A 24,315-nucleotide genomic window follows, 5' to 3' on the forward strand; every position below is an offset into this window, starting at 1 on the left:
AACCTGCGGACACTGCAGGTAAACAAACCATCCTGGCCCGACAGCGGATTTCTGTGACGGGCCACATGCCAAAGGTTGCCGATCCCTGCCCTATAGCCTAGTGATCACAGAACTTACCCAGAGTGTGGGATGCTTGGATTCAAAGCTTCATGGTAATGTATACTGACAATGACTATCACTGGGCTAAGAAAACCAGGTGAGAATGACTCTATAGCCTGGTGGTGTGGGCACTGACCTGGGAGACAGAAAACCCAAGTTTCCTATGTCAGGTAGAAGGGGGGATTGAATGTTAGTCTTCCACATCCCAGGTTAGTGCTCTAGCCACTGGGCTAAGTATTAAAAGGGAGGCTGCTACTTGACGAATATTTTGGGTGGCTGAAATAAACTATTTGAAAAAAATAAAGCACCCAGCTCCATTTGACATAAATGTTTTATGATCTATTTGGGAAAATGGCGTATTTATCTTTTTTATAGACCAGTTATTGTTTTAATAATTTGTGAAAATATGAATCTATTATTTTTATTTTGCAATAGAAAAAGTAAGGACCCTGTCCAGCTCCCATTTAACTCAATGGAAAGGCTGCCATTAGCTTCAAAGGCAGCTGGATCAGACCCTAGAAATATATCTTCTGTGATGATGGCCATTTCCTTTTGGCACCTGTGATCATTCTTCTAAAGACTTTGAAACTGCAGTGTAGCACTGTTAGTAATTTAATGTGATTTTTATCCCTGTTCCCTTGGCAGCTTCAGTAAAAATTGCATTAAACCTTCCTCTTCTTAGCACTCCTATTAATGACTTTAAAAAAACGTGTCAGGACAATATTTATTATTAAAGAGCAGAAATATTTGTCTTTGTCTTTCTGCTTTTTCTCTTTTCCTCAGATTTTTTTATACTTTTATTAAGCCCTGAATGGGCTGGTTTTGTTCTATATCCTATTATATCACTTCTCCTTAGCCAGGATTCTGTCTATTGGTTAACTCTTAACCAGTCTTTTTTAACTTATTAAATACTTCTCTGCAATCCTTCCTAAATTAATCCCATCAGATGGTTGATAGTTACTCTGAGATTGAAACCATTTATGTGAACTCTTGTAGCCTTAAGGCTTTATTCAGACTACCTGCAATTATCTGCAACTATATGGGTATGCAAAAGTGAGGCTCTCTATATACAAGGCTTTTAAGATCAAAAAGTTGTCATTCAGGCCTTGAGATTTGACACTTCAAAGCATACATTAATAATAAAAGGATGGCTTTTTTTTCCAAAATGGCTGGGAATTTTGTTTTTGTTTTTTTAAAGCACTATTAAGTGAAGAATAACAGTTTTTATTAAAGTAAAATTATATTTAACTCTCCAAGTATTGAAATATATATATTACTAATTTAGGGGAAAGTATTATCCAATTGCATTCCATAGACTTGACAGGACGATTCTTCTGAGCACCAGGTGCAGCTGATGGAAACCCAGCACTTTAAAGAGGTTGCTTTGCTTTCTATGGTGGAGCAAAATTTCAAAATGTTGATAGATTAAGCCATAAAAATTAGGTGTCTCTTATTAATGCCATCTTGTCTTCTAAGAGTTCCCATGTGGCAAGGTTCTTAGCACAGTAATGGGGGGTGGGAAGAGGAGGAGCCTTCATTGTTCAAAATACTAATTTCAGTTAAATCAGACCACGCTAAATCTAAAGAACATTACCATTGGAATGCTTCCCATTTAAATATTATACTTTTGTCCTTATTTGAAATGGTTGGCTAAAAGTATACTGCAGAGACCAACATTTTTCAGCTGAATAGGTGTCTGAAGTGTGTTCAGTTTTTACTGGTAGGTGAACTCAAGACAGTACAACAATTTAGTTAGGGGAAGCAGTCAAATGTCTGAACCACGTTTAAACGGAACCCTTCTTGGATCTACAAAATTAGCCAGGGAATGAAATGATAATAGTATTTTTGTGGTATTTTAGCATTGCTGCTGTCAGCTAGAGCCAGAAAATGCAGAGGTGCATTTAGCATTTAGAGAATATGGTGACTGCTCTAGTAATATCTAAGATGGACAGATAGGTACGCCAATGGAATGATAAGCAGAAATATCAACTAAACTTTTTCTGGTCTTATGTTTTGTTTGAGTTCTGATCAAACTTCATGTTTATAATTGGTCCAGATTGCTTTGCCTCTTCTTATAACCATCATCTCACAAATCCATTGACAGTCCAAAATCCCTAGAGGTAAAGAGAGAGAGAGAGAGAGAGAGAAAGGTGATTATGACAATTACGGTCCTCATAACAGATGATTATTTGATTTCTCATGATATCAGAGTTTGTGTCATCTGGGTCTCTAGTACCACAAGCAGAAGGGGTCCAATGCATTAAAACTGCTCATGTGATGTAGATATGTGTGTGCTCACACACATCTCCCTACATGTTACAGTTCTGATTCACTATTTTAAGAGAAATCATAGAAGGAGGTAGTAATTCCTGAAAATGGAAAATGATTTTTTTTTTCTCAAAGGGACCCCAAACTATATCACCAGGCCAAACCCAAAACTTCGTTACTGTTAGATGTATAGGGAGACATTTGAAAGGGAGTGTTGCTGCAATTTTTTTCTTGTCAAAAGGAAGATATTAGAATTACATGCCATTTGTGTGTCTTCATTTGGACCAAATGTTGGCCCATTCTGCAGACGGCAGTAAGGTAATTCCTCATGCAATGGACAGCAGCGCAGTGGGGAGATCAGTCTTCCAAGGACCATTATACTACTGTGGTCACGTGGGTGGGAAATAGTGGAGCCTTGGCTCCACCCCACAAAGTGCTCACAGGCTAGAGGACATCCACTGTGCCAGATATAGGATTGACCCAGGATACTTTCTCCCCACATTCTCATGGCACAAAATAGAGGGTACACCATGAAACAGAGTATGACCGATTTACAATCTGCTTCATAAAATCATGGAAGATTAGGCTTGGAAGAGACCTCAGGAGGTCATCTAGTCCAACCCCCTGCTCAAAGCAGGACCAAACCCGTCTAAATCATCCTAGCCAGGGCTTTGTCAAGCCGGGCCTTAAAAATCTCTAAGGATGGAGATAACACCAACTCCCAAGGTAACCCATTCCAGTCCTTCATCACTCTTCTAGGGCTGGTCCCCACTTAGTCCGGACTTTGGACTAAGGTACGCAAATTCAGCTACGTTAATAACGTAGCTGAATTCGAAGTACCTTAGTCCGAACTTACTGCGGTCCAGACGCAGCCGGAAGTCTCCCCCCGTCGACGCCGCGTACTCCTCTCGGCGAGCTGGAGTACCGGCGCCGACTGTGAGCACTTCCGGGATCGATCCGGGATCGATTTATCGCGTCTTAACCAGACGCGATAAATCGATCCCAGAACATCGATGGCGTGCCGCCGGACCAGCCGGTAAGTGAAGACATGGAGAAATAGTTTTTCCTAATATCCAACCTAGACCCCACTGCAACTTGAGACCATTGCTCCTTGCTCTGTCATCTTCCACCACTGAGAACAGCCTATATCCATCCTCTTTGGAATCCCCCTTTAGATAGTTGAAGGATGCTATCAAATTCCCCCCTCACTCTTCTATTGCACAGACTAAATAAGCCCAGTTCCCTCAGCCTCTCCTCATAAATCATGTGCCACAGTCTCCTAATCCTTTTAGTTGCCCTCGTTTGGATTCTCTCCAGTTTGTGCACATCCTTTCTGTAGTGCAGGGCCCAAAACTGGAAGCAATACTCCAGATGTGGCCTCACCAGTGCCGAATAGAGGGGAATAATCACTTCCCCCGGTCTACTGGCAATGCTCCTACTAATGCAGCCCAATAGGCCGTTAGCCTTCTTGGCAACAAGAGCACACTGTTGACTCATATCCAGTTTCTCATCCACTGTAATCCCCAGGTCCTTTTCTGCAGAACTGCTGCTTAGCGAGTCAGTCCCCAGCCTGTAGCAGTGCCTGGGATTCTTCTGTCATAAGTGCAGGACTCTGCACTTGTCCTTGTTGAACCTCATCCGATTTCTTTTGGCCCTATCCTCCAATTTATCCAGGTCACTCTGGACCCTATCTCTAACCTCCAGCATATCTACCTCTCCCTGCATCTTAGTGTCATTTGCGAACTTGCTGAGGATGCAATCCATCTCTTCATCCAGATGATTAATGAAGATGTTGAACAAAACTGGCCCCAGGACCGACCCCTGGGGCACTCCTCTTGATACCAGCTGCCAACTAGATATTGAGAGGTTGATCACTACCCATTGAGCCTGACAATCTAGCCAGTTTTCTATCCACCTTATAGTCCATTCATCCAATCTATATTTCTTTAACTTGCTGGCAAGAATATGGTGGGAGACCGCATCAAAAGCTTTGCTAAAGTCCAGGTATATTCACTGCTTTCCCCACATCCAGAGAGCCAGTTATCTCATCATAGAAGTCAGTCAGGTTGGTCAGGTATGACTTGCCCTTGGTGAACCCATGTTAACTGTTCCTGATCACCTTCCTCTCCTCCAAGTGCTTCAAAATGGATTCCTTGAGGACCTGCTCCTTGATTTTTCCAGGAACTGAGGTAAGGCTGACCGGCCTGTTGTTCCCTGGATTCTCATTCTTCCATTTCTTAAATATGAGCACTATATTTGCCTTTTTCCAATCATCCGGGACCTCCCCCGATCACCATGATTTTTCTAAGATAATGGCCAATGGCTCTGCAATCACATCAGCCAACTCCCTCAGCACTCGAACACATTGCCTCCAGCCCCATGTCCAGATTGGTGCATGTCCAGATTTGTGCGTGTCCAGACTTTCTAAATAGTCCTTAACCTGTTCTTTCACCAATGAGGGCTGCTCCTCCACACACTGTGCTGCCTAGTGCAGCAATCTGGGAGCTGATCTTGTCTGTGAAGACCGAGGCAAAAAATGCATTGAGTACATCAGCTTTTTCCACATCATCTGTCAGTAGGTTGCCTCCCCCTTTCAGTAAGGGTCCCACACTTTCCCTGACCTTCTTGTTGCTAACATACCTATAGAAACCCTTCTTGTTACCCTTCAGATCCCTTGCTAGCTGCAACTCCAATTGTACTTTGGTCTTCCTAATTACACCCCTGCATGCTCGAGCAATATTTTTATACTTCTCCCTAGTCATCTATCCAAATTTCCACTTTTTGTAAGCTTCCTTTTTGTGTTCAAGGTCACTGAATTTTTATCTCTTAAGCCAACTTCTTGTTGCCATATCTTTCTGCACATCGGGATGGTTTGTTCCTGCACCCTCAATAAGGCTTTCATCTTCATATTAGCCTCCCCAGGATCCTGCCCATCAGTTCCCTGAGTGTGTCAAAGTCTGCTTTTCTGAAGTCCAGGGTCCATATTCTGCTGCTCTACTTTCTTCCTTTTGTCAGGATCCTGAATTCGACCATCTCATGGTCACTGCTGCCCAGGTTACCACCCACTTCTACTTCCCCTACCAATTCTTCTCTGTTTGTGAGCAGCAGGTCAAGAGGAGCATGGCCTTTAGTTGGTTCCTCCTGCACTTGCACCAGGAAGTTGTCCCAAACACTCTCCAAAAGCTTACTGGATTGTCTGTGCACTGCTGTATTGTTCTCCCAGCAGATGTCAGGGTGATTGAAGTCCCTCATGAGAACCAGGGCCTGTGATTTGGAAACTTCTATTAATTGTCCGAAGAAAGCCTCGTCTATCTCATCCGCCCGGTCTGGTGGTCTATTGTAGATGCTCACCACAACATCACCCTTGTTGATCTCGTCTCTAAACTTAACTCAAATACTCTCAACAGGCTATTCTCCAGTTTCATACTGGAGATCTGAGCAAACATACTTTTCTCTTATGTACAATGCAACTCCTCCATCTTTCCTCCCCTGCCTGTCCTTCCTGAACAGTTTATGCCCATCCATGACAGTGCTCCAGTCATGTGAGTTACCCCACCAAGTCTCTGTTATTCCAATCACATTATAGTTCCTTGACTGTGCCAGGACTACCCAGTCTGCTCCTCAGGCAATGCAACTACATACTGCCCCAGGAATACTGTTGATTATAAATCAACAACTATGTCCTGTATAACTAAATACAGAAAACCCCTTTAAAGGCCACAGATTAGTTTTGGCTATAATCCTGTTAGGAAAAATTTTGCAAACTTTAATCACTTTGAGTAATTTCATTGATTATGGTTGGCAGAGTCTGGCCAATGATAAATTGGGAAGGTGCTGCTGCTATATCCTCTCCGATTAATGACTTTGGAGGATGCTGCAGTTGTCTCATTGTTTTTGAGAAACTAAGGCCCACATTGGTTAAGGAAATCTGTTATTAAAACATTCATTTGTTCTGATCTATCCTTAAAGCCCCACCACCACTTAATTCCCCATGATCACGTCCTATCTCTAAATTAACACTTGCTAAAGGGTTTGTCTACACAGCCCACAGAGGCAAGCATCCCAGCCCAAGTTCACTGATGCAGTCTGGTGGAGCTCACTCTATCGCTCTAAAAATAGCTGTATAGGCAGCACTTTGAAGTTGCAGTTTGAACTGGAGCATGGGTAGTGAAGCCCATCCCTAGGCTTGAGTGCCTGAGCTTCAGCCGAAGTCACAACTTCAGAGCGCGGTCTACACAGCTATTTTTAGAGTGCTAGCATGAGCCCTGCTAGCCCAGCTCTGGGCTGGGAGGCTCGCATAGACATACCCAGAATAGTTAGGAAATATCTGAAGGGTGTTTTTATAGATATAATCACTTCCCATTTATTTGAAAATTTAGTATGTACTTCATCCTTTGTCCCATGCAGCCTCACATCCTCAGGAGCAATTTCCTGTAAACATCCACAAAGCTACCTCAGTATCTCCCTTCAAATACCTGCTTAAAAATCTCTTTTACTATGATGCCTACACAAATATAGACAACATGTAGGCTGTTGGGCAGGTCTACAATGGGACTTAGTCACCATGATGCTCAGCATTGCAGTTCCTAAATTTTAGGCACCAAGAAAATCACAGAGACAACACTGCAACTCACAAAGCCTGAGATAGGCAGTTAGGTTCCACATACAATGACTAGGGAGAGATAGGTGCCTTAGAATGCAATCTAAAAAGACAGCACAGTAGGCAGGGAGCCGCCTAAGCTAACCAATGGGAGATGCTGACCAAAGAGGTGTGCGCTAAGACCCACCCCGTCATAGAAATAGGTGCCTTAGTCTGGGCTTCAGGGATGCTCTTAGCTCTGCTAGAGAGCCACAAACTGGGAAAAGATAGGCATTTGACTGCCTAAGCCATATGCATAGCTCGATGTGATAGGTGTACTCAGAGGTGACCTAACTCTACAAAAGGTTTTTTGGGGGAAGAGGTGGAGTTCCCTTGTAATATTTATCCTAGTGGGTAGGTTATTTATCCAGGATATAGGAGACCCCAGGTTCAAGTCCTCCTTACTTGGAAAGGGGTCTGTCACCTCTCAGGTGAGTTCACTAGGCTATTCTAGAGTTATTCTCTTTCACTGTCCCAATTAATATTTAATTATTGAATTAAAGTGGAACAACTTCAATAGGAGGGATTGAAAAAAGCACACATCAGAATATTCCATAGCCCAATGGCTAGGACAGACATCCGAGAGATCCCTGTTCAAATCCCATCTTCTCATCAGACAGAATGGGCAGTTGACCAAGGTATTTCCCATATCCTGGGTGAGTACCCTAACTACTATGCTAAAAGATGCTAAGGGTGTGCCTCCTTCTTCCACCTTGCTGCTTCATGTGAGGGGCTCATGCTGGTAGGAAACTCCTCTGTCTGCTAGTATCCATCTGTTGTCTCTTGTTTTATACTTAGATTAAATGCTCATTGGGGCAGGAACTGTTATCTTGATCTGTGTTTTGTATGGTGCCTAGTACAACTGAGTTCTGGTCTATGTCTGGGAATCCCAGGCACAATAGTTACACAAATAATAAGTACTATCAGAAGAAAGAAACACCAGCAAAAAAGTAAATCCATTAATAAATGAATAGATCAAAACAAAAGTGGTATGGACAATTAGAAATTAATTAAGATTTTGTCAGCATGGCTGTTGATAAAAGCATGTAAGGGATATTTGGAAAATCTGAGCATATATAAATAAGCAGATCAGTATGATATGAATCCCACAGTCTTAAGGGAATTAACTAATAAACTCACTGAACCACTTGCAATTATGTTGCAAGCATTATTGAGATAAAAGAAATACCAAAGGATTTGAAAAAAGCAAATGCATAAATAATGAGATCTATAATTAGACTATGGTTCAGTGTCCTGAGGGAAGTTGCAAAAATCCCAATGCTTGAACCATTTAAAACAAGACTGGACAGAGCACTCAAGCATCATGACTTAATCCAAAGTGCATTGAAGTCAATGGAAAAAACAACTCTGGTATTTTCAAAAAATGGATATAGCCTAAAATGACTTTTACAATTCTCCAAAAGTGGAATAAAAATGATACAACAAACCACATAGCTCTCCAGAACAAACACAAAGAAAAAGCCCAGTCCCATGCTTACTAAACACAACAGCCAAACTTTCACCCATTGAACTGGGCTTTCTGGTCCTGATGCGCAAAGGATTGTAGGCACCTAAACTCTAGTTTTAAGCACCACTACAATCCACAACTCCACTGTGCTGCTGCCTGTAAGCACCTTTGTTTCTACTTCTAGGCATGCACACTGCTGCCTAACTTCAGATGTCCGGATGCCTATTTCCTGCCAAAGTCCTAGTATGAGCCACAAACCAGAGAGAGGTGCACCTCCACCTATTTTGCCTGCAATATCTGATCCAGTAGGCATGCTCTAAGCACACCTAACACCACACAAAATGTCACAGGAGATGTATCCTTATAAGCTTTAGCCTGTGTATTCACCCAGGATGTGGGAGACACTGTTCAATTCCTCCTTCTGACTGAGGAAAAGGGATATGAGTAGGGGTTCCCTTTCAGGTGAATAGCTTAACTTTTTCTCACAAGAAACAGTTTAGTTGCCTAAGCTGCTTAACTTTAAGAATGTGGTTCCTGGTTGTGGATCGCAGACAGAAATAGGTGCCTTCCTGCACCCAGACTTAGGCTCCGAAGTTTGTGATGGGGCTGGGCTTTAGAAGCACTCTCCCATCTACTTGTGAATGTCAACTATTTCTTCCCCTAGCCCTAATGCACTCCTACCATGCGACAAAATGTTCGTTTTTAATGTTGGTAAAAAATCAATATACCATACTTAGGAAAAATATTGCCCCCCCCATCTCCTCCAACTAAAATACCACTTGACTTCATCAACTGTGCTCTAAAACAATTTAAAAACAAAAACAGCCTTATCTAAAAATAATTACACATAAATTTTATATTTACCTTGATAATTAAAGTCACAAGGGAAATGAGATCTAGAAGCTTCATTTACATTTTTGCACTTAGTTTAAAAAAATGGACTTTAAGAATATATTATTTAGAAAATATAAACAGCAAAACCAAAATTTATTTGTTTGTTTTTTCCTGTAATATATAAAATCCCCTATTTCCACTCTCAGCTTAAAGCAGGCTTGGCCAGTGAATATGATTGAAACCAGAGCCATACATCACAGCAGAGGGTGTAGGAAGTTAAAGGGTCAGTTCCACATGCTGAGAAAGATTTCAAAGGCAGGGCTTTACTGACAAAAAAGGATCAGCAAGTGCTCAAGTTCACGATGCAGAGGCATCTGCAGAGCAAAAAAGCCCCATAGAAATGGTATTAAAGAGATTGTAGTTAATCATTAAGGTCCCTAAAATTCACATTTGTTCGTAAGTATGATTTTCTTTTGTGGGAGAAACATTTCTGAATCTTATTTTCATTGTTTTGCCGTGGGAAGGCAAGTTGGCGTGGAGGTGGGAGACAGTGAATGCTTTTCTGTTTCTTTAAATATTGTTTCCTCCTTTAAGTAAAAAGCTGCTGGAAGCATATTAGAAGGCAGTAGTCAGAGCTAAGAAGACAGTTAAGTAGCAACAACAATGTTGGGAGTAACAGGTCAGCTGCTGTAGCAGCATCTTCTTCGAGCTGTAATTCCCCTGTGGTTTTATAAAAGCATGTGAAGGAGGGGTGGTAGCATGCCTAGTCCTGGTGCCTGACCCAAAAGTCTCATAGCGGGTTCTTCTGACTTGGTCTCCTGCTTCCATAATAATTTAAAAACATTAGGCATATAGAATAGAGATGCAGCAAGGTCAGTGGAGGCTAAAAGTAAATCTCAAGTCTTTGTTTTTACAAAGAAATAGCACCTGCAGCATCTTTCTTCTTCAATGCAGCAAGAGTAGCAGCAAACAGCATTAGAATGTTATGGACTCAAATAATATGCAATCCAATGGTTTTGCTTCAGTCCAATCCATTTCACTTTGTGTTCTGAGTTCAAATGAGATCAACATCTCATAGAAAACCAGAGTCAAAAAATCTCTGACTTCCAACTGCTTTCACATCAAATCCACGGAAAGCTATCCATGTTGCATGATTCTGATGCAAAATACAAAAATGTTATTGTGCAACTAGAAGGATACTTGCGTGTGCTGTTTACCCTTTTTGTGGAAAAAAAAACCCACCCAAGTCTTTCCTGGATGTGAAAACCTTGATCCTGCAATTGACCCAGCACAGAGCTCAGCAATTGAGTTTGATCGGTCAGTTATAGGATTGAGCATTAATCTGAGGGCTGACCCATATTTGAGAACTTGTCTGTTACTGGCTCACTTTACATTTTCAATAGTCATAAATTGTTGATCACACACATAAGACCTCTACTCACTAACCAAGTAATCTTAGTATAACTTCAGCAGAGAGGGGTAGCTCGGTAGTTTGAGCATTGGCCTGCTAAATCCAGGGTTATAAGTTCAATTCCTGAAGGGGGTCATTTAGGGCAAAATCAGTACTTGGTCCTGCCTAGTGAAGGCAGGGGGTTGGACTCAATGACCTTTCAGTTCCATGAGTTAGGTATATCTCCATTTATTTATATTTGCCATAATGCTATCAGGAACATTAAGAATGACAAAATGAACAAAGATAAAAATATTATTAAGCCCTGATTTTGAGAACTGCCAAGCACCCACAACTTCTTAGGAAGTCAGCAGCTCTCAGGATCAGGGCCATAATTTGCTAAACAAAGTGCTCAAGATGTTACAAAGTGGCTCCAGAAAAAAACACACAACAGAAGCTGTCTGCAGCCTATGTTATCTTATAATGCAAGAGCGCAATAAAGGCTTGTTCCAAAGCAAGAAATGAAAATAGATGAAAGGAAAACAATAAGAGCACCATCAGCATTTTAAAATTCTATGTGGCAGAAAGTCAAATTGCAAAATTTTCATTTGAGAACTACTCACTGAGTTATGCCAGGGCCAGGGCTGGTTCCAGCATTTTTGCCGCCCCAAGCGGCGAGAAAAAAAAAAGGGGTGCAATGGGCGAAATTTGGCGGCAGCTTTAACACCACCACCTCATTCTATTCTTCGGCGGCAACTTGGCGGCAGGTCCTTCCTGCCGAGAGGGACTGACGGACCAGCTGCCTAATTGCCGCTGAAGACCCTGACACGCCGCCCCTTTCCGTTAGCCACCCCAAGCACCTGCTTGCTGCGCTGGTGCCTGGAGCCAGCCCTGGCCAGGGCTCTAATGCCAGAATAACTTTAACAGAAAAACATCAAAGCCTAAAAAGCTATTTTCATCTGAGAATAAAATTAAAAGCAAACTGACTCAAATAAAATAAAATAAATAAAGCAACACTCCCTCTTTACATTTGCCGACATTACTACCATGGACTCTGGGGTCAAGGTACTTGCCTGTCTTTCTTAAAAGACTAAATGAAAATGGTTTCTCTGTGCAGCTAATTAGTTACTAAGTGATTGAAGGGTAATTTATCTATTACATAAATTGGTTACTTATTATAGAATACAACCCTTCAGCCAACTAGCAGCCTACCAAAAAAATAGACAGGGGATAGAAACACTGAAATTTGGATTATGTATATATCTTCTTTAAAGGCCTGATCCCACAAATGCCAAAACTCTGGTAACTTTAATGGGTCAACTCACACAAATACGCAACATAATAATTTAGCCCTTGAAGGAAAATTACCCAAGTTTGTCAGTTTTTGCAGGATCAAGCTTTAAAATTGCAGTTAAAGAGACACATTGAAGATTTTCAGGATCAAAACGATAACTGACCTACTTTAAAAACGATAAGAGTGTCAGAATTTTAAATGTAGTTTTTAGAAGACACCCGCTCACTGGCAGAGAACTTACAGAAACTATTTATTTTTTTGTCTGGCAAAAAACAACAAGAATGGTTGTTGTGCCCTCTGCTGGCTCTGAAGTAGTAGCTAACTGTTCTTCCATCAATTGTTGAAGATAAGTAAAGCATAAAGCAAAATGATTGGCATGAGAAGATTTAATAGAAATTGATGTTTTAAGACAAAAATCTGGCATGTGAATTTCAGATCCCCTCATAACACAGGAAAATGTTTGCTAAATGGAGAAGCACAAGACTGATATAGTGGATAAAATATAGATACCTCCAAGACAATCATTAATTAAAATACCACCTATTAAAATAGCAATAGGAAATCATTGTTATGTTTTTGCAGGCTTTATTTTTGTTTTGTGAACTCACAAAAATCAGCTCAAATGTTGTGAAAACTTTATTTCTCTTCCCATAAATATACCTATATGTTTTACAAGGGCTGTTCAATTAATTTGTAGCTAAGGATGTGATGCAAACAATGTAGTCAACTGTGAAAAATATTTTTGCATGCTGTTTTTTTTTCTGTCCAGGAACATAAATAACCGAACAGACTAATGATGAGTTGTCTTGATCTCTGCAGAAGAGGCAGAAAGTGAATGGGTGGCACTATATATCAAAAACTTTTAAATACTAGGGAGCCACAAACTGATAGTGTGGTTAATAAATTTTGAGTAAGGTTACAATAAATAAAAACCAACAGAGGAATGGTCATGCCCAGACCAATATGGACAGGAGGGGAATGGCGAGGATGGAAATCATATACCCATTCTTAAGGCCACATTGTACCCGTGAGGCATTTTTACTATCCAAACATCTATTATACAATTCAGCCAAAACATAAGAGCTTCCCATCTTACATAGATGGCAACTTTACAGTCCAAAAAATAGACTGTTTCTTACTTACAGTCTGTAACTGATTGAGTCTGTATGCATCTACTTTGATGGACCTCTTAAAACTGTCCATTTCTGGATCTGAAAGCAGTAATCTAGCTAGCTTAATCTTGAAAGGTTACGGCCAAATTATTACTCTTAAAAGCAAAGATACATAGGGTGATGAGGATATGGAACACCCAAGTTGTGGTGCCTGTGTACACTGTGTCTCTGCAAAGCAAGTTGTCTTCAGGATATTGAGGGGTACCAAGAAGCGGTGGTACTTGCTTCACATGTAGAAAAGGCAAGGCTCTGGCCATTCCCACACTATATCCAGACACTCTTCTCTGGGGAAGGCTGTTTCATCAGCACATCTGGATTTTCATAGCTCATAACACTTGTAGTCCAACTCTCTAGATATGCTCTAGTTAAACTACAGCTATTAGACTTGAAGCTGCAATTAATTCAAGGAAGTCTTAAGGCCTGTGTTATGCAAGAGATTATACTAAATGATCACAATAGTCCCTCCTGGGTTTAAAATCTATATGACTATGAAACTGTACCTGTCTCCTGCAGGGGAGTGTGAGGAAGAAGGGACTTGCAATATTGTCTCCTGCCACCAGTATATCCACAGAGGCAACTATGATTTAGGTCTTAGCTTTTGAGTTCCTAAATTGCTCGCCAACAAATACAGATGTCTATATAACAATCCTCCCAGGCCTTTCTCCTCCCTTAATAGCATTGCTACTGTGGCTTAAGGGAACCATAAATCCTGTATTGAAGAGAATAAAATGTTCTGGGGCTGTGTTTGTTTGTGGCAAGAAATTTCTGCCCTCTGCTCTATGGATTGAATTACAGACAATTTTGTGCTGTCAGTCCTCAGGGGGATGACAAAAGAAACTGCATGGGTAGAGGACTCTGGAACTCTGCAGGGTTCATTTTAACATGTTTATGCTTTGGTAAGGGATTTCCTGATTTCTCTTGTTTAATTGAGATGAAATCAGGCTTGCTAACTGAACGAGCATACAATATCACAGAGATCAGCAACCTTTGGCACATGGCCTGCCAGGGTAAGCCCCCTGGCGGGCTGGGCTGGTTTGTTTACCTGCTGCATCCGCAGGTTCAGCCAATCGCAGCTCCCACTGGCTGCGGTTCACCGACCCAGGCCAATGGGGGCTGCGGGAAGTGGTGTGGGCCAAGGGATGTGCTGGCAGCTGCTTCCTGCAGTCCCCATTGGCCTGCAGCGGCAAACTGCAGCCAGTGGGAGCCGCGATCAGCTGAACCTGCGGAAGCGGCAGGTAAACAAACCAGCCCGGTCCGCCAGGGAGCTTACCCTTGTGAGCCACATGCCATGGTTGCCGATCCCTGCAATATCAGAAGGCTGTGGATAGATTGAGTATATATTCTAATGGCACAGGACTTCTACCCGCATTGTTAAAAACAGAACACAGAAGTAGCCTGCCTTAACTTTGTTTGTTGTATATTTGACCTTATCTAAGCATAAACTCCTCTAGTTTGCTAGAACTCAAATCTCCTGTGAAGCTAGCTGTCTGCAGTAAGGCTCCCATTTGCACTCTACGGTCCACAGTTCTCTCTGTGTAGTGTTCAGTGGTAACTTAGTCCCAAACCTACAAAGAGACATGGCCAATGAGTGCTGCAATGCCTAACTTGTAGACACCTAACCACCCAATAGAATCCACAAAGCCTGAGTTAGGCACCTAGGCTCCCTATACAATGCAGAGGGAGAGATAGGTGCCTAAGAACAGTATCCATAAAAGCAAGCATGCTAGGCAGGGAGCTGCCTAAGTTGGCCTAAATTGGGAGTAGGATGACCATATTTTCAAAAGGCAGAAGTGGGACACATGCAGGAGCCCTACCTGCTCCGTTACCCTGCCACTGCTCCTCCTCTTCCCCTTGAGGCTGTTCCGCCTGCCAGGCCAGAAGCCAGAGCTGGGCTGTGATAAAAGCTGCTCAGGGAGCTGCTATGTGGAGCCCCAGATTCTCCACCTGCCATGGGTTGGGGGCCGGGGTTCCCAAGAACAGCCCACAGCCTGTGTTTCTACCCCTTGGGGCACACCATCCTGGGCAGGTGGAGGGTCTCAGTGTTTAAGGAGCTTGCTAAAACCTGCTTTTTCTGTATTTTGTTTCAGTTGGTTGTGCAGAACAACAGGAGCTTCACAGTGCCCCACCCTGACTCTCTTTCTGGGAAGCTGAGCTCTTAAAGACAAAGTCCCAAGTACCACAGTATGGCCATATCAAGACAACTTTGTTTACATTCCCAGCTTCTCTTCCTCTAAGCCAGTAAAATTATCCTGCCAATTACATAGTACTCTCCAACATGGTTGTGTTGCAGCATTTTACTTCACTCCATTTTTCCTTTCTCCCTTTTGTTCTCTTCACTTAAACATGAAATGCCAACTCTTCATTCACTACATTTACATCCATCCCAGATCATTACAATTCTACACATATACCTCCAATTATTTTGTACAAAGATCAAATGTAGAATAAAGTCATTAATATGTAATAATGAAGCTTAACAATTTTCTCAGACTTAGTTAAAGTACTCTATAATCCAAAAGCAAGAAAGACTTGAGGCAGGAACAAACTTGATATTCAGTATAAGCAGAAAAACCGGTCACACGCTGGGCTAATGTTTTGCTTAATCATTAATTAACATTAGGCTAATGATGTATTTTCCAGACAGTTTATTAATAATCTCCAAATAAAAATGCATGATTATCATGGATTTAACATAGTATGACTATTCTCAATGTTGTATAGATGTCATGGGATTTACCCCTGTACCATTAGCCTACTGCAGATTTATTTGCACAGCTGTTGAATGAAAATCACATGGAAAACACTGTTGCCTTCAGATCATTTGATTCAGGCATGTCTACACTGCCCCACAGTTTGGTCTAAGGGGATGTGAGTAGCATTGTGCACTAAAGTGCTGCATTTAACTCCCCCAGGTCCCTCGTTCACATTAATGTGGTCTTCGTTGAAGAGTTTTGTCAATATCTAAATTTTCCGGGGGGTGGGTAGGAAAGACTGTGTTTATTTGTTCCATCAACAAAACAGAAACAAAATATCCCATGTGGTTCGAGTCAACATTATTTTCCTGTGTCCGCCTCAGCTCCCATTGTGCCTGTTCTTATACTGTGCTTACCATTGTGGTATCTGAGTGTATTAAGCAACATGACTGTGTTTGTTCTCTCATCCTCTCCTTCCACCTTGCAACCCAAGGAGGAGAAGCATGCATAGTGGAGTGTACTGTTTTGGTGGTGGTATTTTTTCTTTTACATGTACATGAGGACAAGGTAGATGTGGTAAGGTTTGTGATGGCCAGGGAAGTTCACTCCACAGTCTTGGAGCAGCCCCTGAGAAAGCTGCAGCTCCCACACAGACTAACTTTTACCCTTATAGTAAAGAAGTCCATTGTTCCTAAGAAGCATCACTATAGACCACAACCTTCATCCCGGAGATATAGAAGGTCTTTTAGAAAACACTGTCAGCTACAGAGATAGATTGACATGCATCATGGGAGATGTAGTCCAGCCAGGGGGCATGGGTCATAGGAAAGAATGGGGACAGGAGGGCTACAGCTCCCATGAAGCACCACAGCAGCTCAAGTAGATGTACATTAACACTGACCTTGCTCTAAACAAAAAATTTTAACATTGTCAAATGAAAAAAATTCTGAACTTTTTGTTCCACAAGAAATTATTGACACCCCAATTTGGGTTGAAAACAAATCTTGAGATGACAGAATTTTCTGCAAGATAAAAAATCTGTATTTCAATCAGTTGTACTGAGAAGTATTTACTCTCAGGAGTAGTCTCATTGACTCATTTTACTCAGCGAGATTGAAGAGGGGAAGAATCAATCCCAAAGTTAATTTTCTTCAGAGCCTTTTAGGTTTCTGCCAGTTTAAATATTCATTTCTTTGCCATTTTATGTTAATAAGGGCTAAATTCTCTGGCCATTTTATTTGGATACCTAAATGTGGTTGTTGGCTGCTGAGCATTTTTGAAAATCTGGACCTTAATGTTTTGAGGCTCTGCATGCCACATACTCCACATCACCTTGACACTGCCCTCAGGAGCATCTGAGATAAATGTCTTCTTTTCTTTCTCTGACTCTTGAATTCTCTGTGTCATGTCTCCCTTTCTTCCTGTCTATGAGCCACGTGATATGCAATATATGTTATATAGGGTTGCTTTGAGGTTTTTTTTAAGAACCTTCCTGATATCTACTAGTCTGCTGGGATTTCTTGTGGTGGTGTTTCTTTGTCTGATTATGTTAACTCTATTTATAGTTACTGTAATGGGCATAGAATCATTTTTAAAATTCTTTTTTAACACTAAAAAAAATGATTTTGTATTAAGTCATGGGAGTGAGTAGGAGGGAGAGAGAGATAGAAGTTACTGTGTAGCTTTACATTTACAAAATATATGTAATTGGAGAGTTGAGAGCAGCTTGCTGCCCTCAGACCAGCTGAAAGGAAAAGGAGAGACAAGCATTAGGTGAAGGACCTGTGCACTTTCCAGTTAACTTTTTATGTGGCTGTTTTCTTGGTGCAGACACAGTTTAAAAGGTGTTTTGCTTTAGGAAAGGAAGCTATTACCTGATGTAGTCTCAGAAGTGTGCATAGCCAGTGAGTTAAAATGTACACCAAACTTTCTAATGAGCTGCTAGATGAGGAAGGTACAAAAACTGAAATCAAAAACTCATTTAATCTATTAGGCACTTTTTAGTGACAAAAAAGGCTGATAATTTACCCCTAAGTGTTATAAAATCTCATAATAAAAAAAAAAAAACTAAAATATGCATTAGCTCCTACTACTAACATAGACATACTGCCTTAAAATGCAGTGACTAGAATTTCTGTTTCATCTTCTTCTAAATATATTTTAAGTGCCTGGAAGATCTTCTGTGTAAATGGGCAAACTTCAAAAGGTTCATTTCAGATACACCTACTGACTATTATCTGAACTGCATATTGATCTGAAGCTTATCTGAATATGTCTGAATCTTTTCTGGCCTCTATTCATTTCCCCCCAACTCTTTCCCACCTTCTACATATTTTTTCGCTTTCCTCTGTGTTCAATGTTATCTTTCATCATTTATTCACCCCCATTCTTCCATTTCCCTGACACTTAGTAAAATCTCCTGTGTCCCAAATTCCTTCCCCCGGCTCCTAAATACCTTGCTCTCTTTGGTGACATTCAATTCAAGACAGAAGTTATCAAATGGGGCTGGGGGGCACAGTAACCTTCAAATAACCTCCTCCTATGCCCTAGAAAAGGGATTGTTAACTGGGAGGTTGTGGTGTCCTTGGGAGGTGCGTCAGACTTTAGAGGTGGGAAGGCACGGCAAGCCTTCTGATGGTTCAGTGCGTATGGCACAGGTGAGGGTTTGGCACTGCCAAATTTGAGTGAGTGGCATTGTGACCTGGCATTGTGACCTGGGATCACAGAATCGCTCTGCTTTAGCCTGGCTACCCCTTACACTCTTGGCTGAATCTGTCATCTTTAGGGTTGCCAGGTGTCTGTTTTTCGACCGGAATGCCCGATCGAAAAGGGACCCTGGCGGCTCTAGTCAGCACTGCTGACCAGGCTGTTAAAAGTGTGGTCAGCAGCACAGCGAGGCTAAGGCAGGTTCCCTGCCTGCCATGGCTCCACGCAGCTCCTGGAAGCAGCGGCATGTCCCTGCTCCTGCTCCTAGGCATAGGGACAGCCAGGGGGCTCTGCGCAATGCGTCACCCCAAGCGCCAGCTCTGCAGATCCCATTGGCCAGAAACTGCGGACAATGGAAGCTGCAGGGCAGCACCTGAGGATGGGACAGCGCACAGAGCTGGCTGTGCCTCCATGTAGGAGCTGGAGGGGGGACATGCCACTGTTTCCGAGAGCTGCCTGAGGTAAGCACCACCCAGAGCCTGCCCCACATCCTTCCCTTCCTCCCCCAGTTGGAGCCCTCACACACACACCTGCACCCCAACTCCCCGACACAGTCTGGTGCCCCTTCCTGCACTCCAAATCCCTCATCCCTGGCCCCACAACAGATCCCGCACCTCCAGCCAGAGCCCTCACACACACACCCATATCCCAACCTCCTGCCCCAGCCAGGAGCCCCCTCCAACACCCTGAACCCCTCATTTCCATCCCCAACCGAGAATCCACACCCCTAGCCCAGGGCCTGTACACCCTCTCACACCCCAACCCCCTGCCTCAGCCCAGAAACCTTTCCCATACTCTCAACCTCTTGGCTCCACCCCCCAGCCCAGAGCCCCCTCCCACAGCCTGAGCTCCTCATTTCTGGCCCCACCCTGGAGCCTACACCCCTAGTCAGAGCCCTCACCCCCCCCCCCCGCACCCCAGCCCCCTGAGCCAGGCCGGTGAAAATGAGCGAGTGAGTGGGTGTGGGGAGAGCAAGTGACAGAGGGAGGGAGGTTGGAGTGAGCAGGGGGAAGGGCCTCAGAGAAGGAGTGGGGTCTCAGAGGAGGGGAGGGGCAGGCGGCGGGTCAAGGGTGTTCGGTTTTGTGCAAGTAGAATTTTGGCAACCCTAGTCATCCTAGGCAGCTGCCTAGTTTGCCTGTAGTTTGCCTGTAATTACAGTGGGTCCTGCCTACTTAAAAGTGGCTAAGCCAAGGCCCAGATGGGCCCCCACCACCCAGCTCTGCAGTTTATCCAGGAGGTGAATTCTGTACAGCTGTTCTTATTTAAATCTTGCATTTTGGGGAGTCTCTCGGGTAAGGGGGACCTAAGAATATATTCCCCTTCCACTTTCTCAAACTTGTGTGATAAATGAGCCACCTGCCCAGCAGAGAGTGTGAGACCTAAAAAGGTTCATAGATGAATTTCAACACAATTAATGACTTGTGAAGATTCAGAGAGAGGAAAGGAGGTACAGATCTAACAGATATGCGCTAGTTTAACTACCAGTTGTTGGTCTAGATGAAGGAAGCACTGGATGAAATGTATGGCCTGTTTGTAGGAGTCACGCTAGATAATCACGAGGATAACGTACGCCCTTACAAAACTATGAATCTGGACCTAAATAATTTTGAGTTTGTTAAAATTCTGAGCTTCTAAAATTATTCACACATCTCTAGAAAATATTCCCTCCTCCTATTAAATACAAACTTGCATCATTCCTTAAGATCATCATAATCTATTATATATTGAATACTGAAAATGTCCTTAGGGATGTCCAATACATAGAGGAAGCCATTAACCTTTACCCAAGAAATGTATAAGGTTGTATAAATACAAAATCAAAATGTTTTATCTGTTTTGTAAGTCAAATTAAATTATACATTAGTAGTACAGATACATAATAAATTGCTGGACTAGATGGAAGTGCAAGCTAAAAGCTATATAACATTCAGAAAAATATGTTGTATCTATGATGGAAACTTCCACAAAAAATCCACTGATACCCTGATACTATTTATGCTTCCTACTTTGCACAATATAGGGTTTGAAAGTAGATGGCCTCTTCTTGGCTATAATTGTCATAATTGGATAAGATATCTGCTCGCCCAGGCTTGCCCAGGCAGTCATCAGCAAGCTGCTGCTGTGATCAGTGCAGTGTTTAAATAAAAAAACAACAACAACATTTCAATCAAATCAGAAAAGTGTCTGCTATGATAGATGAGACACCAGAATGTGCTGAATTGAGGGATTTTTGTTTTGTTTTGAAATAACTGCTTAGTCATAGCAAACTTTGATGAACAATGGTGCAGTGATCTTTACAGTGTGCCAGCTCTTTTACGGATTCCTTTGCTTTCCTAGCAATCAATCAATAATTTTTATTCTATCTTAAAATATTGTTGCCTGTTTTTGGCCCAAACAGCTAGTCAAAGTTTGGGGTCCTGCAGAAATTCCATTTGGGAGCAGAAACTGATGAAGAAGTGGAAACTGGTGTTTTCTTTGATACACTCTAGTATTTTTAAAAGGAATATACAAAGTCCCGCTTCTCTAAATGTAGGAGAACAAAAAAAAAAAAAAAGAGTAGTTTTTTGGCTTATAGACCCAAGCTTCTCTCAGCCAGCATCCTGACCCAGAATTCTCTCTAGGCTTTTCCCAGGACCATATTGTCACAGTGCAACTGCACCTGTATTCTACTCAGTGGTTCAGCAAGGGCCATCACCTCAGCTTCCAGCTCCTCAGCTGTTGTCTTTCTGGGTGGGGAACTACATCTTTTTCTATTCTGACCAGGGTATTCCATGCACAGTTCCCTGCCCTTACGGGATATTTCCTAGAAAAATAGTCTGACTAAACAGACTTCCTTTCTTTCTCTTCAGTGACAGATAACAGAGTGATTGTTACAGATCTAAGTTACCACACAGCTCTTTTTAAGCAAACCCACTTTATTTGTAGGTAAAAAACCTTGCAGTGAAAAAAATTATTAGGAACATTAAAAGAACCGGCACACATGCTAATAAGCTTATCAGGCATCACCCCTCTGGAGGGGCTTCTTTGTGTTTACAAGTTCATCAGAGCTTCAGCTCAGAACAAGCACAGTCTTATGGAGCCTCAGTAGACTAATTTCAGAGTAGCAGCCGTGTTAGTCTGTATCCACAAAAAGAACAGGAGTACTTGTGGCACCTTAGAGACTAACAAATTTATTAGAGCATAAGCTTTCGTGGACTACAGCCCACTTCTTCGGATGCATATAGAGTGAAACATATATTGAGGAGATATATATACACACATACAGAGAGCATGAACAGGTGCGAGTTGTCTTACCAACTCTGAGAGGCCAATTAAGTAAGAGAAAAAAACTTTTGAAGTGATAATCAAGCTAGCCCAGTACAGACAGTTTGATAAGAAGTGTGAGAATACTTACAAGGGGAGATAGATTCCCAGTCCTTATTCAATCCTGAGTTGATTGTATCTAGTTTGCATATCAATTCCAGCTCAGCAGTCTCTCGTTGGAGTCTGTTTTTGAAGTTTTTCTGTTGTAAAATAGCCACCCGCAGGTCTGTCATAGAATGACCAGACAGGTTAAAGTGTTCTCCCACTGGTTTTTGAGTATTATGATTCCTGATGTCAGATTTGTGTCCATTAATTCTTNACACAAATCTGACATCAGGAATCATAATACTCAAAAACCAGTGGGAGAACACTTTAACCTGTCTGGTCATTCTATGACAGACCTGCAGGTGGCTATTTTACAACAAAAAAACTTCAAAAACAGACTCCAACGAGAGACTGCTGAGCTGGAATTGATATGCAAACTAGATACAATCAACTCAGGATTGAATAAGGACTGGGAATGGCTGAGCCATTACAAACATTGAATCTATTTCCCCTTGTAAGTATTCTCACACTTCTTTTCAAACTGTCTGTACTGGGCTAGCTTATCACTTCAAAAGTTTTTTTCTCTTACTTAATTGGCCTCTCAGAGTTGGTAAGACAACTCGCACCTGTTCATGCTCTCTGTATGTGTGTATATATATCTCCTCAATATATGTTTCACTCTATATGCATCCGAAGAAGTGGGCTGTAGTCCACGAAAGCTTATGCTCTAATAAATTTGTTAGTCTCTAAGGTGCCACAAGTACTCCTGTTCTTTTTGCGGATACAGACTAACACGGCTGCTACTCTGAAACCTAAAATTGTTCAGTAGCATTCTAATACAGAAAAATCAAAAGGAAAGAAATAAGGGCACTGTGTTAAAGTTGTTACTTTAGATTTTTTGAAAGCAAAGAAAATTTAGTCTGAGGCCATTCCAGTTAGCACATGTAAATGATTGAACTCTTACATTGTTATTGGTTGGGTGACTGAGTCAGATGGCTGAAAAAAATGGAAGTAGCACCGAAAAACACAGGCAGATGGAAACACCGAGAACAATTTTAGATGTTTCATAGTAGGATTTTTTGGAAAGGCATGGGTAAGGTTTATTTTAAATTGGTTGGAGCAGCAATTTTAAAATACTATAGATAAACTTGGGGCGGGGGGAGAGTCTAAAACAGTGGTGGGCAACCTGCGGGCCCACGCCACTTCCTGCAGCTCCCACTGGCTGAGAATGGTGAACTGCAGCCACTGGGAGCTGCAAACGGCCATGCAAATGTAAATAAACTGTCTGGCAGCCCACCAATGGGTTACCCTGACAGGCTGCATGAGGCCTGCGGACCGCAGATTGCCCACCACTTGTCTAAAACGTTCAAACTCTGTTTGTGTATGTAAAACTTTGCATATATACAATCTTTTGCACATACACTTTGCATACAGTATCACTTGTGCCAGCTTCATTTGTTTAGTGATAATAGACAAAAATGTGCTCAGAAATGGAGGCCAAATTGAGGGATACATTAGAGATTTGATCTCAAGAGTGACGAGGGTTTTTCAGTCTCACTAGTTACTTGCTGATACTTTTCACCTATTCTTACCAATATGTTGTATTGTACTTTTAAATTGGTGACATATAGTGGCCTTTGTGTGGGGGCACAGGGGGATTGAGGATATTAGGGTCAAATGTGCAACCTAGGTAAGACCCAGAGACAGAAGCAAAAAGTATACTTTCAGAGGTGCATATTTCGTCAAAAGGGTGGGGGCGGAGAAACATGGCTATGGAACTGCATAAATTCTGCAAGGGAGCAGACTGGACTCACCATTGGAGAACGGGGGTGGGAGGGATTCACAATCCCGAGGAGTTGGTCAATCTTTAGGCTCACTACATGAATGATACTATTGATCAATCAGTACTGTCATGATCTAGGTACTTCTGTTACACTGAAATTTAGGCTTTGGGGCATCCTAGAATAAACTGCCTATTGCCCCCTTAATCTGCTCTTCCTGGGGTATCAGTCTGTAGAGTAGGTAAGAAAATCCTTGAAGGACATGGATATAACCTTCTGATAAAGTGATTGACATAGATAGCATGCTTTCCAAAACAAAGTATCGTTTATTAATGTAACCAACAATCCCTACTGCAAAGTAATCTAAAATCCTAAACGAGACAAATCCCTTTCACAAATCCTTTACTGCAAGCTAAAGAACATTTAAACTACAACAGTATATATGCCTCTAAGCATACATACATTAAATGACTCTAAACAATGTGCTCTATAACAGATGGCCAATCTGCTATAGATCGCAGATAGAAATTCTTAAATATGCCCTAAATTTTACATAGGTAAATTGCAATTAATAACAGATTTTGTGCATTCTCACACACACACACACACACACACACACACGC

At 42.0% G+C, this 24,315-nt stretch overlaps 1 long non-coding RNA gene across 1 annotated transcript in view; it reads right to left on the bottom strand.

The window, feature by feature from the left end:
• Positions 1–1,788: 1,788 nt before the first annotated feature.
• Positions 1,789–24,315, bottom strand: part of LOC117871504 — a 103,329-nt gene continuing 80,802 nt past the window's right edge. Inside the window, exon 3 of the long non-coding RNA XR_004644260.1 lies at positions 1,789–2,213. This is a non-coding gene — a long non-coding RNA (uncharacterized LOC117871504). The remainder of the gene's footprint in view (positions 2,214–24,315) is intronic.

This window comes from Trachemys scripta, chromosome 1, assembly GCF_013100865.1.
Source record: "Trachemys scripta elegans isolate TJP31775 chromosome 1, CAS_Tse_1.0, whole genome shotgun sequence".
NCBI classification, from domain to species: Eukaryota; Metazoa; Chordata; order Testudines; family Emydidae; genus Trachemys; species Trachemys scripta.